Below are 16087 nucleotides of genomic sequence, written 5' to 3' on the forward strand. Positions count from 1 at the left end.
GTTATTGACCATTAAAAACAAAATGAAATTCAAGTAATTAATGTCCACTAATACTTTTTAATGAAATTGGATTTAATTTAAAGTGAAAAAAAAAAAAATGGTTGGAGATTTTAAGTATCAAAATAAAAATAATACAGTTTTAATAAAATTTAAGGTTGAAAATTCCAAGGGTACCATTTCACTTCTAATCGGATTAAAAACATGTTTTTTTGGTTTTCGTCAACTTTTTTCATAAAATATTAGGTCATATATAATATATACATTTATAATCTATATTATTAACGAGGCATGATTCATTACGCTTTAATCAATTTTTTTTTTGTTTTAACCTTTCTGAAGGCATTTTAAACCAATATATATAGTTGATATATACATTAATAAAATTTTTAAATTTAAAATGACAAAAAATATTTGGAAATAGAGAAAATGTCTGAAGTTGGATAGACAAAAAATGGTACATTTTTTCCTTTCCCTTTTACGTTTTCTTTTTTTGTTTGTTGTGCATTTTTTTTTTTTAAATGAAGTTTTTTTGCATGGAAATTTTTGGAAATGAACGGGTTTGCTTTTAAATATGATTAATCTCTGAATTTCAATAGTCACATATGATTAATGAGTGTATATATATTTTTATTATTTCTTATCATTTTTAACAATTTTGAATTAGAGTATTTATTTAATGGTTAAAATAAAGAGTTAATAAAAATACTTTTTATAACTAAATACACACATACCGGAATCAATATTAAGAAAAAAGGGCAAAAAAGAAAAGAAAAATATTTTTCATCCCACTTCTTAAAAAGCAACCCCTTCCCGAAAAATTTCATGTCTTAATCCACAATATTTTTAAAAAAAAAAACTAAGAGCATCTCCAACGGTCTGCTAAAAAATCATTTTGTGTAAAATATACACTGCCACATATAATTTGTAAATTTTTTTCATCTTTAGTCATCTGTTAAAATACACTGCCACATGTAAAAGGGTTCTGTATTTTACACAGTTATGTAAGCATATTTTCTCTCTTTTCCCCCTTTCCCACTCACGGTTCTCTTTCTTCTCTCTCATTCCTTTAGGCCTCTTTGTTTCCCACTTTTCTAGGGTGCCTCTTTGTTTCCCACTTTTCTAGGGTGCAATAAAGAAGAATTTGTAACTGGCGGTAAGGTAAGAACGGCTCGACCATCTTTTATTTATTTATTTATTTATATATATATATATATATATATATATATATATATATATATATATATATTTTAATAAACATAGTTTGATTCATCATTTTCGTTTGATCTTTATTTTCTGCAATCATATCGTAGATTCTTAGATTTTTTATCCTTTTACATTATATTCTAATGAGATAAATATGTACTAGCCAAAGATTAGATATATATTTTAATCACGTCTACATACTTGAATCTTATTTTTATTATTTGTTATAAGTTTCTGGTGGCGATGGTGTGAAAGGTTTGCTATTGGCAGGATGGGAAAGTGAAATATAGGGGAAAATTATTAATTTTTTTCCTAATTGAGGAGGATTGGGACGTGAAGTTTAATCACCAAAAATAAACTGAATAAAGTAGGTTTGTAAAAGTTATGTAAGGCATTGGGTATGACACGTGGTTGATTGTTATTTGGGGATACTTTTTTACTATAAAACAATCGTTGGAGTTAAGAATAGTTAATATAAATTTTTTGTATAAATCTACTCTGACACATCAGATTTATACAAAAAATTTTAACATATCGTTGGAGATATAGGATTCATATTCGTCTTGTGCTTTTTCCCTTTTTCTTCTTGTTCACCCTCAACAAAAGAATGGATTAAGGGCTTGAAGTCAATATTCTTTGATCGTTTTCTTTACTATAAAAGTGTAAAGAATTTCTTAATGTTTTTTAATTTCAAATTCTAATGTGTAAAGCACTTTCTCTATTTCTTAATATTTTTAATTTTTTTTTTCATAAAAATGTCTCATTAAATTATGTAATTATTCATACCAGAATGATACATTTTTTTGGTTGTTGCAATTCTTGAACTTCTAACACAATAGTATGGAGATATTCAGGTTATCATTAAATCATGTAATAATTCATACCATAATGAGACTTTTTTTTTTTTTTTTTTTGAAATGTATTTTTTGGTTACATATATTTATACCAAAAATAATTTATTTTTTATTCTAAAAATGTAAAGAATTTTTTGAATTTCTAAACGTTTTTCATATTTGTTAAATAAAATAATTTTGTTAAATATATCTTTTTGGTTATATATCTATACCTAAAATAATATATTTTTTATTCTAAAAGTATAAAGAATTTTTTTAATTTCTAAACTTTTTTCATATCTCCTAATCCACAATATTTAAAAAAAGAAAAAAAAAATACTAAAAGTGTAAAGAATTTCTTAACATTTTTTAATTTCAAATTTTAATGTGTAAAACACTTTCTCTATTTCTTAATGTTTTTAATTTTTTTTCCATAAAAATGTCTCATTAAATTATATAATTATTCGTACCATAATGATACATTTTTTTGATTGTTGCAATTCTTGAACTTCTAATACAATAGTATGGAGATATTCAGGTTCTCATTAAATCATGTAATAAGTCATCATAGAAACTTATTTATAATTATCATTTTTAGAGGTTTCTAAAGAGTTCAACATATATACAAACTCTTTTTTAAAAAGGTGAAAAATGTATAAAAACAATAAAAAAAGTCTATACGTCGTTTATATTTATATATAATTTAATTTGGACCATAAAAACTCTTAATTAACGTCTTCCATGAAAAGGAAACGTTTAGGAATAGGTAATAATTACATTTTTTATTATAAAAAAGGTAAAAAAGATGGAAGATTGAGAAAAAAACATAAGTGAAAAAAATAAAAACTAGCCACTAGTGAATTTTTGGCAGATATTCTCACCAATCAAGCAAAGAATGGAAACAAACACACACCACGAGTGAAATCTTTTTTTGTAGATATTCTCACCAAACAAGTAAAGAATGTAAACAAACAAAATGTCAAAAGCAATATTGTAATTGTGGCAAAAGGTATTCACGTTTACCAGGAAAAAAAGTTACCCTGATAGAAAAATGTCACAAGCAATCGTAGGTGTGGCGTTTCCAATTAACACAACTGGGGAAGACTTGATTTATAAAAGAAAAAAAAAAAAATCAAATCTTGTGTTAGTTTTTGAACTTTTGCAAACAAACATATAAAAAGGAAACAAACGTACACAAAAACTCAACACCTTTACAACACAATTCAATGAAAATCTATATACCTTTAGAGTACAAATCAATGAAAATCAAAAGGAAAATGTACATTGATAGCAAAATGTCAAAAACAATATTGTAATTGTTGCAACACAGCCAAATCTAAGAGAATCAAATGAAGAGTTGAGATTTTTAATAAATCAAAATTGAAAATTAAATAATATTAACAACAAAATACTTTTTTTGTTTTTTTTGGTAAATAAAAATTATGGTATCAACAAAGAAGCAAAAGAAACTAACCTTTTCGAGCTCTTTGCAAGAGGTTCTCGTAATTTTTATATTATTTCAATCTTGTCTCATGATGTTTTTATCTCTTGCAATGAAACTGCAGTCGTTTTCTCCATTCCGCTAGTCACATAGACAACATTTATATCCAAAAAAATCGAAATAAAATATAAGATCAAAGGAAATAAACCATGAATAACAACACGAAGGTTTGCAATGGAGATTGCATGAGTTAGAAATGAAAATAAAATCATAAAATTAATTAAATTTTCAAATATAACTGAAATTTGAATAGTGAAGCAACAATTAATACAGTGATTAAAATGGCCCATTGGTGTATCATCTTTAAAGAATGAATAAAAACTGAAATTGGGAAGGTTGCCCTTTCAAATTCTATATTAAATACTATTGTTTCAATTTCATATATATTTTTATTTAAAAAAAAATTAAAATCACAAGAGACTAAATAAACTACAGTATAAAACAAGAAAACAAAATATCAAAAAGAAGAAGTTGAATTTGGTTTGGTCCACCCATTAAGGGATATATAATGTATAGATCACAAAGCCTTATTATTGGGAGATTTGTTGATTTAATTTTATCATAAATGATGACTTGCATTATCTTTAAAGAATGAACAAAAATTGAAACTTTAAAGAATGAGTAAAATTTGAAATTGAAAATTGGTCCTTCAACTTCTATATTAAATATTCTCTTCGTATTGAAAGTGAATTTAAATTTGAAATTAATTACTCTCTTTTAATATCATTTTAACTTCTATCATCTTTAAAGAATGAATAAAAAATGAAATTGGGAATGTTGTCCCTTCAAATTCTATATTAAATACTATTTTTCCAATTTCATATTTTTTTTTATCTAAAAAAATTGAAATCACAAGAGACTAAATAAACTACGTCGGTATAAAGTAAGAAAACAAAATACCAAAAAAAAGTCGAATTTGGTTTGGTCCACCCATTACGGGATATATAATGTATAGATCACACAGTCTTCTTATTGGGAGATTTGTTGATTTAATTTTATCATAAATGATGACTTGCATTATCTTTAAAGAATGAACAAAAATTGAAACTTTAAAGAATGAGCAAAATTTGAAATTGAAAATCGGTCCTTCAACTTCTATATTAAGTATTCTCTTCATATTTAAAGTGAATTTAAATTTTAAATTAATTACTCCCTTTTAATATCATTTTTTTTTTAAAAAAAAAAAAAAATCTAAAAGTGTTAAGAAATTACTTACGCTTTTGGAATAGTATAGATATAGATATATATTATTTTTTATTTTTTGTCATTGGTAAGAAATACACCTCACTCTCATACTCACTTGCCCATTTGAAAACTTGAACCATCGCTATTTACTTTTAAAATGTAGAAGAAAATATGTTATAAGGGGAGATTAATTTCATATCGGTTCTGAATGGGAAGTAAAATAGGTATAAGTGGTTTGGATGTTAACTCTACCTAATAACTTAAGTTTATGTGTTAGAGAAGCGCCCGCCCATTACAGTTAGTATTAGAATCAGACTCAATCCTTGATTCGTTACCACGTCAAGTGCTAGGTTCGAATATGTTCGGGTGCGCCACCCTAGGTAGGCAGGGTGGTCCGATTGCAACAAGGATATTGCGAGTTCAGGTAAAAGAGAATGTTACAAAGGGATTATGGTGACCTCGTGGATGAGCGTGTGCAAGTGATATCAGTAAGTTATCACACTGGACGAGTTACAGATATACAGTTTCACATCGCCTTTGTGTGAATTGGGCAAGTACTATATGTAGATTTAATACCCTTCTATGATACAACGCGTTTTAAAAGTCGTGATGGTTATGAACTTACCAAAACTCCAGAGTTAAGCCTAGCCAGACATGGATGAGAAGTTAAATGAGTTAAGTATTAATTATACCTAACAATTTAAGCTTTTGGGTCAGCGATCAAGTGTCCATCCTTTCCTTTACAAAATACTACCAGACCAAAAAATCACTGGTTGCTCATCCATGAAGCAGAACCCAAACACTTTCATACTTTCTTTTATATTAGAAAAAGATTTTGAAAAAAATACTCCACAATTCATCAGGTGACACACCAAGCCAATATCTTACATAGGTCTGCTTATATAAGAATGGCACAAAATCACCAAATTAGATTTTTATTTTATTTTATTTTTTTCTACAAAAATTGAGCAGAAATTAGAGGTCAATGCTTTAGTGCATTGATAGAATAATAAAATTGTGAAGTTTAAAACATCGTAGGCTTAAATAATACTAGTGGTAGAACTTAATATGTGAAAATAGTGTCGAATAATGAAAATTGAAAAAAAAAATAGTTTCGAATAAACTTGTATTAGACCAAACAAGTCAACATGCTTGATTGACAGTGCTTGACTGAGTATTTATACCATTTTACAGATCACTGTCCTTAATATTTAACACACGAGACTCGCTCCTCGGTTTGAATGAAATGGAACACTCCATAAAAGATTTTATATTTAATGACAGATGTTAAATTACTAGTTTATTTTCAACCTTATAATAATAAATAAAAATAACCAATAATTCCATGTAATTCATTACAAGACAAAATTATAGTGAAATTCATATTTTTTTAATAATGCAAATATATAATGTTCCCAAAAATATATTTTTTGTAAAATATTTTTAGATAAAATTAATTTTTTATTTTTAATTTTCAATATATGACAAAGGTCTTGAATTTTTTTTTCAAAATGCTTTTGACAGGAATTACGAATTAATGGCGAATTTATCAACATCTTATCAGTAATTCGTTTTGTGCAAATTTTTTTACCACATTTTACCTTAGAAACAAACGGTGGAAAAATTGCACCGTGAAATTATTGACACTCTTAACGGTTCTATGGTGACGCCAACACTTACAAGTTATTGACAGCTGTCTGTCATAAATATGAAATTCCCAATTCCCTCTTATTTAAACCCAAGAGGCATTCGCTCTTCAGATATTTTATTCTCTCTCATCTCTTTCTCTCTCTCTACCTACAACTTTCTAGAAAAAACACAGATCCATTGTTCGTTCTTTTTTCTTTAGCATAAACCACCATTTTTTTTTTTTCTCTTTGTTCGACGCTTCTTTATGAACTGCTTCTTTATGAACTGGACTTCAATGGCGATTATTGCCTGTTATGAACTTACAATTATTCGTCTTTTTATCATGCTCACGGTACTTTATATAATCACACACATATATACACTGCACACACACACATTTATGTATCGACGTATATAAAGTATTAATGTATTGTTATATGTGCAGTTTAACTTGAAATACTCGGTAATGATAATTGGATGAAGCGTCTTAAAGAAATGGTCTCTCGTTGATTTCTTTTCCACTTATCAGGTGAACAAATAAATTTTCATTTTTAATCATTTTTTAATTTTTCACGTTCATTCAATCTTTATCTTTTGTTCTTTGTAGCATATATTAATATTTATTTTGTTTCCAATTGCTACGGCTGGGCTTTTAGAGTTTCTTGTATTGTCATTCTTGATGGTTTTAGTTGTTTTAATTTGATTTTTTTTTTTTTTTTTTTTGTGGGGTTGGATTGGTTCTTGTTCCATGTTTTTAAATATAATTTGATTTGTTCCGTATGTTAATGGACAAGAGTTTTTATGCTGATTTATATTATTTCGATTGCACGAAAAAACTTTAGAAAGAAAAACTACACTGTTGATAGGCAAGGCTAAACAATTCCTTAGATTGAATAGGCTCATTTCCTTTGGACTATAAAATACCTGATTTGATATTGCTATGCTTAATGTGCAGCAGGTCAAATGTTTTATCTTTAGATAGATAGCTGATTTCGTGTCAGTTTTTCTTGTCTAATGTCAAATATGGGGCCTAACATTCCTAGATTTTTCCTCATCGAATACTTTGCCTATTGGTGCTAGTGTCATTCCTCTTCTGGTTTGTTCTGCAATTTTAACATAGTTCAAAATTAACGTTTCCGAATCTTTAACCGATGTTATTTTGGAAGATTATCGTGGGTTTATTTGTTAACATTGAAATGGTAGTTTAAGCAAAACCTTGCATTTTAGCTATGCTCATTAAATTTCATAGTAGACTGTAGGAGAATGATTTGTGATTCAAATTTTCCTGGGAATGGTGTTATGAATTTGTCAGATACTGGTATGCACATGTTAAGACTTGGTCTCAGATTTTAAAGCATTTTGTACTGTTCTGTTTATTGATTTTTGGATTTTTGACTTATGCTGTATCATATCTAGTAAGTAGTGTTGATTGACTTGAGAGTTTTGCTTGGAACTGGAAAAATTAGGAATGATACATACCCAAAATTTGTTGTACTCGGGTAATAAATCATACAGCCGTGAATAATCATCATGTAATCTAAATGTCTAAGGTAATCTTTCCATTTTATGTAATATTTACGGTATGATTTAGTTTAAACAATTGATGATGTGTATGATCTATGAGTAATAAAATTCATAATGATATATTTTAGTTAGAAAAATTTACAATGTGTTAGTGTATGAAACTTGTATATTTAATGTACAATCAATCTCATACTTGTGTCTCATAACCATCAAAACTTTAAAAAATGAAAATACGTGAATGTTCACGATGTATATTTGAAATTTTCATTTCATCATAAAATGTCCAGATGTGCGAAATTTTCATGTAAAGTATTGGAGAAGTAAAATCAAATGGTTTGTAAAAAATTATAATAACATAAATTTTGTAATGAAAGCATATACGGTGACTTTTAGCAATTCAAGATGCCTTATTTTCTCTATTTTTTTTTATTTTTTATTTTTTTTTATTTTTATTTTTTTTGTTGTGGAAGGGATCTCTAGGGACCATGAGTGACGGATAACTTATATTATTTTGAGCGATCCTTTTGGAGCAAAGCCAATGGAGATGTTTTGACTGTGCTCAAAGGCATTCCTGTTATAAGTGAGCTATATGGGTGTGAGATGTTATGGAAGAGGAGAGATATACAAGTTCATTCAGATAAAAAAAAAAAAAAAAAAGGATATACGAGTTTGGGATGTATAGGCAGTATGAAAATAACTTTTTCCTTAATTCCCCTCTTCCCATGGTAGATTCGAAGTACGATCCTTGTTCCTATGCCTATCCAACTTTGATAGCCTTGATTTTCCATGGAAACCATATGGCGTTTTATTGCTCCAACTAGAGTGACATTCTTTGTATGGATTGTTGTATGGGGTAAGATCATCACGATTGACAATTTGAGGAAGTGAGGTAATTGTATCATTAATTGGTGTTGCCTGCGCAAACGAGATGGTGAGTCAGTAGATCATATCCTCCTGCATTGCGTACGACTGCTGGAATCTTTTACTTGGCTTAAATGGCATACTTTGGGTAATGCCCCGATCTTCTAAGGGTCTGATTCATGCATGGAGGGGATGCCGTGTGAGAAGTAGTGTACGCGACTATTGGAGGATAGTTCCACATTGCGTGTGGTGGTGCATTTGGAAGGAGAGGAATAGCATAATGTTCGAAGGGAAGGAGTCGTCCACGGTGATGTTGAAACTTCATATTATTCGCTCTTTTTTTAGTTATGTGAAGAGGAGTTCTTGCTCCTCCTTTGATGATTTAATCATTTTTTTTTGGATTCTTTAGGGCCTTAGAACCCGGTTCCACTTTTGTATAAGGGGTGCGTTCCCCTTTTGAACGCCTTTTATTCAATTATTACTTATCAAAAAAAAAAAAAATAGAGCAAAATCTTGGCTAGGCGGCACAATACGCTTGAAACTGTTAATAACAAGTCGCCCCTTCCTTAGAGATTAGGCAATAGTAATCGTGCTTGTTTTGGGCTCTTTTATATATATATATATATATATATATATATATATATATATATATATGTTGGGTCATTATGTAATTACATATAGTTTGTAGGGCCCTTAGTGTTATTAAGTAAGTCTTGTATCCTTTATATAAGCCTACATTGGCTTATTAGAGTTTTGTGAAATATACAAGAAACATTTCTGCACTCTCTCTCTCTCATGATTTAGATCATGGTATAAGAGCTACACGAATTCATGGGTGTGAGAGTCTGTAATTGTGTTGTTCTTGTATAAGATCGGAATCGCGGTTGTGGTGTTGGTGTCTCTGCCTCGTTCATCGTCGCCGGCAGCTCCTCGTTCATCGTCGCCGGTAGCTCCTCGTTCACCGTCGTCAGATTTGAAGCCTCATTCGTCGTCGTCAGATCTGAAGCTTGTTCGTTGTCGTCTCTGCCTCGTTCGTCGTTGCCGGCAGCTCCTCTTTGGTTGTCAGCGAGCTCGCCGATATCTACCGTCTTGATTTGCAGAGGTAAGGTTTATCGATTAGCGTTTTTTGGCCAGAAGTTGCAGAGGTCGGTGCTTATTGATTCGGCCGTTGCTTGTGCCTGGGTCGCCGATGCCTCCGCTGCATTGTTCACCTGCGTTTGTGAAGGTGTGAAGAAGAAGACCCGTGTTTGGCTATACGGTTATGCTATTCCAACCCTAGTTTACTAAACCTGGGATAGCTATTCCAACACTGGTTTACTAAAACCGGGATAGCACAGATTCGACCTGTTTGCCTAGATTTGGTTCGTTTTCCAGATCCGGTCCGTTTGACTAGATCTGGCCCATTTAACCAAATTCGGCCAGATTACGGATTCTACATTTTTTTTTTTTTGTTTTGCTGGGTTCAACATGACGTCCAGTTCAGATTTGCTTTCTCCCACGCCCAGTTTTCATTCTCCTATGACTTCCGTTAAACTCAATGGGAAGAATTACATATTGTGGGCTAAATCTGTTGCAATTTTTCTCAAAAGTAAAGGCCTTGGTACTTATTTGACTAAAGATAAACTCAAGGAAACTGATGCTTCTTTTGATGCATGGGAAAAGGAAGATGCTCAGATCATCTCTGTGATGCTAACCAGTATTGAACCCCAAATCAGTTCAACTTTACTTTATTTGGATACTGCCAAGGAGATATGGGACAGATTGAAGCAATTGTATTCTGGGACAGGTAATATCACCTGTGTTTATGAGCTCTGTAAGCAGTACTTCAATCTTGAACAAGGTAATCACAGTATAGAAGAGTAATATTCCAAAGTTATGGGAATATGTGAGGAGCTGAATATGTATCAACCCATTACTGCTGATGTTTGAAGTATGCAACAACAACGCGAGGACTTTAATGTTGTCCGTTTTCTTACTTATTTGTCGTCAGCATATGAGTCTATTCGTGCACAGATTATGGGCAGTCCCACATTTCGATCTCTTGCTGATGTGTTTTCTTGACTTCAGCGCGTTACACTTGCAAGTGACACCTCAAATTTTAATAATGGGCAGAGTGGTGAGCGTTCAGTATTGGTAGTTTCAAAGGGTGAACATAATGCTCACCGTGGAGGTGGTGGGGGACGCTCCACACGTGGTGGTTGTGATTCACGGGGAGGACGTTGCCGTGGTAGGGAATCACGAAAATGTACTCATTGTGGCCTTTCTAATCATACTGTGAATTTTTGTTGGGACTTTCATGGCAAACCATTTAGTTATGCAAATCAAGTTTCCTCCTCTCCGAAAGATGTTGCTTCTGGATCTCACCACGTAGTTGAATCAGATACGGTCCCTGTTCCACGTGATGAGTATACTCAGTTTTTGTCTTATAAGCAAGCATCTAATTCATCTTCCATGGCTACCTTTGCCCAATCAAGTACTGCACACACATGTCTATTGTCTTCCACTAGCAGTCCTTGGATCATAGACACTAGAGCATCCGATCATATGACTAGATGTTCTTTTCTTCTATTTGACTTTAATTATGTACCTCCTTCTCAAAGTGTTACTCTTGCTAATGGTTCATCCACTAAGGTTTTAGGTTTGGGGACAACTCAACTTAGTGATTCCTTGTCTCTCTCGTTTGTTTTATATGTTCCTCAGTTTCCTTTTAATTTAATATCTATCAGTAAGCTTTACTTCTTGTGTGTTTCAGGATCTCAAGACGAAGAAGAAGATTGGTACGGGGCATGAAGCTGGTGGCTTATATTACTTTGATTTGGAACCTTATCCAGTGGCTCTTTAGTCTTCTCTGTCTCCATTCTAGTGGCACTGTCATCTTGGTCACCCGTCACTTCAAGTTTTGTAGCGTCAAGTTCCTAGTCTTAGTCATTTGAAATTCTTGTCATGTGAAGTTTGTCAACTTAGTAAGCACCATCGCGTGTCTTTCAAGTCTAGGGTTAATAATCGTGTCTCTAGTCCTTTTCATTTGGTTTATTCAGATGTATGGGGTCCAATAAAGCATTCTTCAATCAATAAATTTCATTATTTTGTGACATTTGTGGATGATTATTCTCGCTTGACTTGGTTGTTTCTAATGAAAGATTGTTCTGAGTTATTTTTAATTTTTCAAAAATTTCGAAAAGAAATCGAAACTCAGTTTGGATGTCCAATTCGTATTCTACGTTCTGATAATACTAAGGAATATTCTTCAATCCCCATATCTTAGTGATAAAGGAATTATTCATCAAAATTCATGTGTTTATACTCCTCAACAAAATGGAGTTGCAGAACGTAAGAATCGACACCTCTTAGGAGTAACTCGTGCTCTTTTGTTTCATATGCGTATGCCTAAACGTTTTTGGAGTGATGCTGTTCTTACCGCCAGTCATCTTATTAATCGTATGCCATCCTCTGTATTAGATGGCAAATCTCCACTTTCTATTTTATTTCCTGATTCTCTCTTGTTTTCTCTTTCTTTTAGAGTTTTTGGATGTGTATGTTATGTCCACAATCTTGGTCCTGGTTTTGATAAACTAGACCCATGTGCCACAAAGTGTGTATTTCTTGGATACTCTCGTTCTCATAAAGGTTAGCGTGGATGTAACTTTTTGTTAGTCCATCCTATATTTTTCAGATACTGATTCACTTCTTGATATCACTCTTGAGTCGCCACTTCCTATGGTTCCTCTTCCCTCACTTTCTCTTCAACCTAGATCTCCTTCGCCTGCCCCGTTATAGGTGTACACTCGAAGACCAAAGCCATCTGTTGTCATGCCTCCTCCATCGTCTTAAGAGTCTTTGGATCCAACACCATCCGCTGTGTCTGATTCCTTGCCTATTGCACTTCGTAAAGGTACTCGCTCGAGTGTCACTAATCATCCCATTGCTCATTATGTCTCTTATAATTCCTTATCGCCATCCTTCTTATGTTTTTCATCTCAGTTGTCTACTACATTTGTTCCTAAGACTGTGCAGGCTGCTTTGTCTGATTCGGGCTGGAGGAAAGCAATGCAAGATGAAATAGATGCTTTGCATCAGAATGACACGTGGAATCTTGTTCCATTACCTCCAGGTGCCAAACCTGTTGGTTATCGCTGGGTATATACTGTGAAGTATCTTCTAGATGGGTCCGTTGAGCGTTTAAAAGCACGTCTTGTTGCCAAAGGTTATACCCAGACTTATGGTATTGACTATGATGAGGCGTTTGCCCCTGTTGCTAAGATGTCTTCTATTCGTGTTTTGATTTCTCTTGCTGCTAATAGACATTGGCCTCTATTTCAGTTAGACGTTAAAAATGCCTTTTTGCATGGTGACTTAGTAAAAGAGGTTTATATGGAGCAACCACCTGGGTTTGTTGCTCAGGGGGAGTATCTTCACACTGTTTATCGCCTTAAAAAGGCCCTGTATGGATTGAAACAATCTCCACGGGCTTGGTTTGAAAAATTCTCTGAGGCGGCATTAAAATTTGGTCTTAATAGATGTCAGACCAACCATTCGGTATTTCATCAGCGCACTAAAGCTGGCTTCATATTTCTTGTGGTGTATGTAGATGATATTGTGATCATAGGTGATGATTCTGAAGGCATTGCTAAGTTGAAGTTGTTTCTGCAATATCGATTCCACACTAAAGACTTGGGTAAACTTAGGTATTTCTTGGGTATTGAAGTTGCTAGATCCAAGAAGGGTATAAGTTTATCCCAACGAAAATATGTGTTGGACTTATTAGAAGAAACAGGTATGTTAGGTGGTCGTCCGGTTGATGCTCCTATGGATTCAAATACAAAACTTATGTCTGATGAGGGTGATCTATTTAATGACTCGGGCATATTTCGTCGCCTTGTTGGGAAATTAATTTATCTCACTATCACTCGACCTGATATTTTATATGCAGTTAGTGTTGTAGGTCAGTTCATGGGAGTCCTTAGAATGCCACATTGGATTGCTGTTCTTCGGATTATCCGATATCTCAAGCAAGCTCCAGGTTTTGAGTTACTATATTAATCAAATGGTCATCTCAGGGTGGAAGGTTTTACAGATGCTGACTGGGCTGGTTCTCTTTCAGATAGGAGATCTACTATAGGCTACTGCACATTTGTAGGAGGAAATCTTGTTACATGGCGAAGTAAAAAGCAAACAGTGGTAGCTCGATCTAATGTTGAAGCTGAGTACAGGGCAATGGCCCATACCACTAGTGAGTTGACATGGATACAACATTTTCTAAAAGAACTTGGGTTGACAGTTGAAACTCCTACTCCATTGTTTTGTGATAATCAAGCAGCAGTTCATATTGCATCAAATCCTGTGTTTCATGAGAGGACCAAACATATTGAAGTTGATTGTCATTTCATTTGAGAAAAAATATTACGTGGGAGCATCTCTACTCCATTTGTGAAGTCTGAAGATCAATTAGCTGATATGATTACCAAAGCATTGGGTCATAACCGGTTAAGAACTATCTGTTCCAAGTTGGGATTATTTGATATATATTCTCCAGCTTGGGGGGGGGGGGGGGGTGTTAGAATGTTTTATATATATATGTATGTTGGGTCATTATGTAATTACATATAGTTGGTAAGGCCCTTGTGTTATTAAGTCAGTCTTGTATCCTTTATATAAGCCTACATTGGCTTATTAGGGTTTTGTGAAATATACAAGAAACATGTCTGCTCTCTCTCTCTCTCTCTCATGATTTAGATCAGTTTCAACTTTCAATATTTTCCTCGTGATCAAAATTAGATTTATTTTGGAACTGAAAATTGCACCTATAATCTCTATCTGTTCTTGTACGAAATGGAAAATAAAAGATGTAATATGTGTTGTTTTTATGTGATACGGTACACATCACTTGACGATGATTGTGGACGCTTAATTATAAATTTTTGTTAGAGTGTTCTATGTATTTGACATATTCTCTTTGTTAATCAAGGAATAACTTGTTTTTGGTGTAGCTTGTGAAGCACACAATTTTATTACGTCCATAATATGTAAGAATTGGAAGCTACAAGTCATTCTTAGTTGTTGGATGTTAGGTTGTTAGTTGAATAGAAAGCAATAAACGACAACGTTGGTAGTATTATTACATCATAAAGCGTTGGTGCATTCTTTTTGTTTTTTCACTATTTAAAGATTTTCTAAAATTTTCAAAGGGTCATAAAACAGCTTTGCCAAACTTTATATTTAGAGTTTGATATTACTGAAATTTAATGGTCTACTCAAGAACATTCGAGTCAGTTGCTAGAGTTGGGTGAAAAAATTAAAACTAGAGTTAAATTTGTGACAAGTTGGTAAGTTCCATTCTTAATCTTTTAACTCGTTACTATTTGTACAAAAATGTTGTTTTAGATCAATAGGACTTAGGTTGGCAAATTTCGTAGATCAAAATTGAGTCTGTAATTTTTGATTCGATTTCTAGCTTAGATTAGAAAATTAACTAGTGTTAGTTACCTCCCCACTTCTCAAAAAGAAGAAGAAGAAAGTGTTAGTTACCTCCCAAGGTCAAAGATGAAATTCGTGCTACATTCAACGGTATTTTTGTAATCTTCGTCTACAAGAGTTTAAGCTCAAACTGACACATTGATGCACTCACCAAATTATGGTTCATGCATGCATGTTTAGGGTTGCTAAAGTTTTATGATTTCTATTCAATTTGATTCTTAAGTTGTTGTAAATTTGCATGAAAAGAGTTTTTGAACTTCCTTGTTAAAAGTATAAAACCTACTGAAATCAATTGAAGCCTTCTGCAGCGACGTTGATTGATCAACATGTGTATCGATTGACCAAGCTATTCGAAAAATTAGTTTTCAACTTGGTTTTAAACTCTACCTACCTTATCTCTCTATACTACTTTGATTACCTATAAATACGTAATACTAGGGCAGCTTGGGTAGACTTGTAAAACAACATATACATACATAAAATATCCTATAGAGCAAATTATTCTGAGTTTTTTAGAGTCCATCTCAATTTTCTTTTGCATCCGTCATACTTGGTTTTTGTGCGTGTGCTTTTCATGTGTTGACATCTATTGCTGTGTACTGTAAAGAAGATTTCAAGCACAATTGTTCAATTCGCCATATGAGATTGAAGCCTTGATGACTAGTGGCTAAGATTAAATCACTAGAGAAGTAAGTTTGTGAGGAACAAATATTGTTGACAAGTGGAAGACTTTTGAGGCAAAGTTTGAAGTGTTCTATGTTGAGAGGTAATTAGGGGATTCTTGGTGTAGAATATGTTAACCTTGGTTGTAAATTTCTTTATCATTATAGTGGATTTGGTTTGTCTGGACTAGCTTCTATAGTTTTTCCTTGCTTAG

At 32.5% G+C, this 16087-nt stretch overlaps 1 long non-coding RNA gene across 6 annotated transcripts in view; it reads left to right on the forward strand.

Moving 5' to 3' along the window:
- Positions 1 to 6477: 6477 nt before the first annotated feature.
- LOC132294196 (uncharacterized) overlaps positions 6478 to 16087 on the forward strand; it is a 29276-nt gene continuing 19666 nt past the window's right edge. For 2 of the 6 annotated variants that reach the window (XR_009478001.1, XR_009478004.1), the window contains exons 1-2: positions 6478 to 6703; positions 6797 to 6880. This is a non-coding gene — a long non-coding RNA (uncharacterized LOC132294196). The remainder of the gene's footprint in view (positions 6704 to 6796; positions 6881 to 16087) is intronic. The other 4 variants (XR_009478002.1, XR_009478006.1, XR_009478003.1 and 1 more) reach the window with 3 other exon arrangements.

This window comes from Cornus florida, unplaced genomic scaffold, assembly GCF_030987335.1.
Source record: "Cornus florida cultivar Cherokee Brave unplaced genomic scaffold, ASM3098733v1 CherokeeBrave_3.0.0_Hap2_Chr02, whole genome shotgun sequence".
NCBI classification, from domain to species: domain Eukaryota; kingdom Viridiplantae; phylum Streptophyta; class Magnoliopsida; order Cornales; family Cornaceae; genus Cornus; species Cornus florida.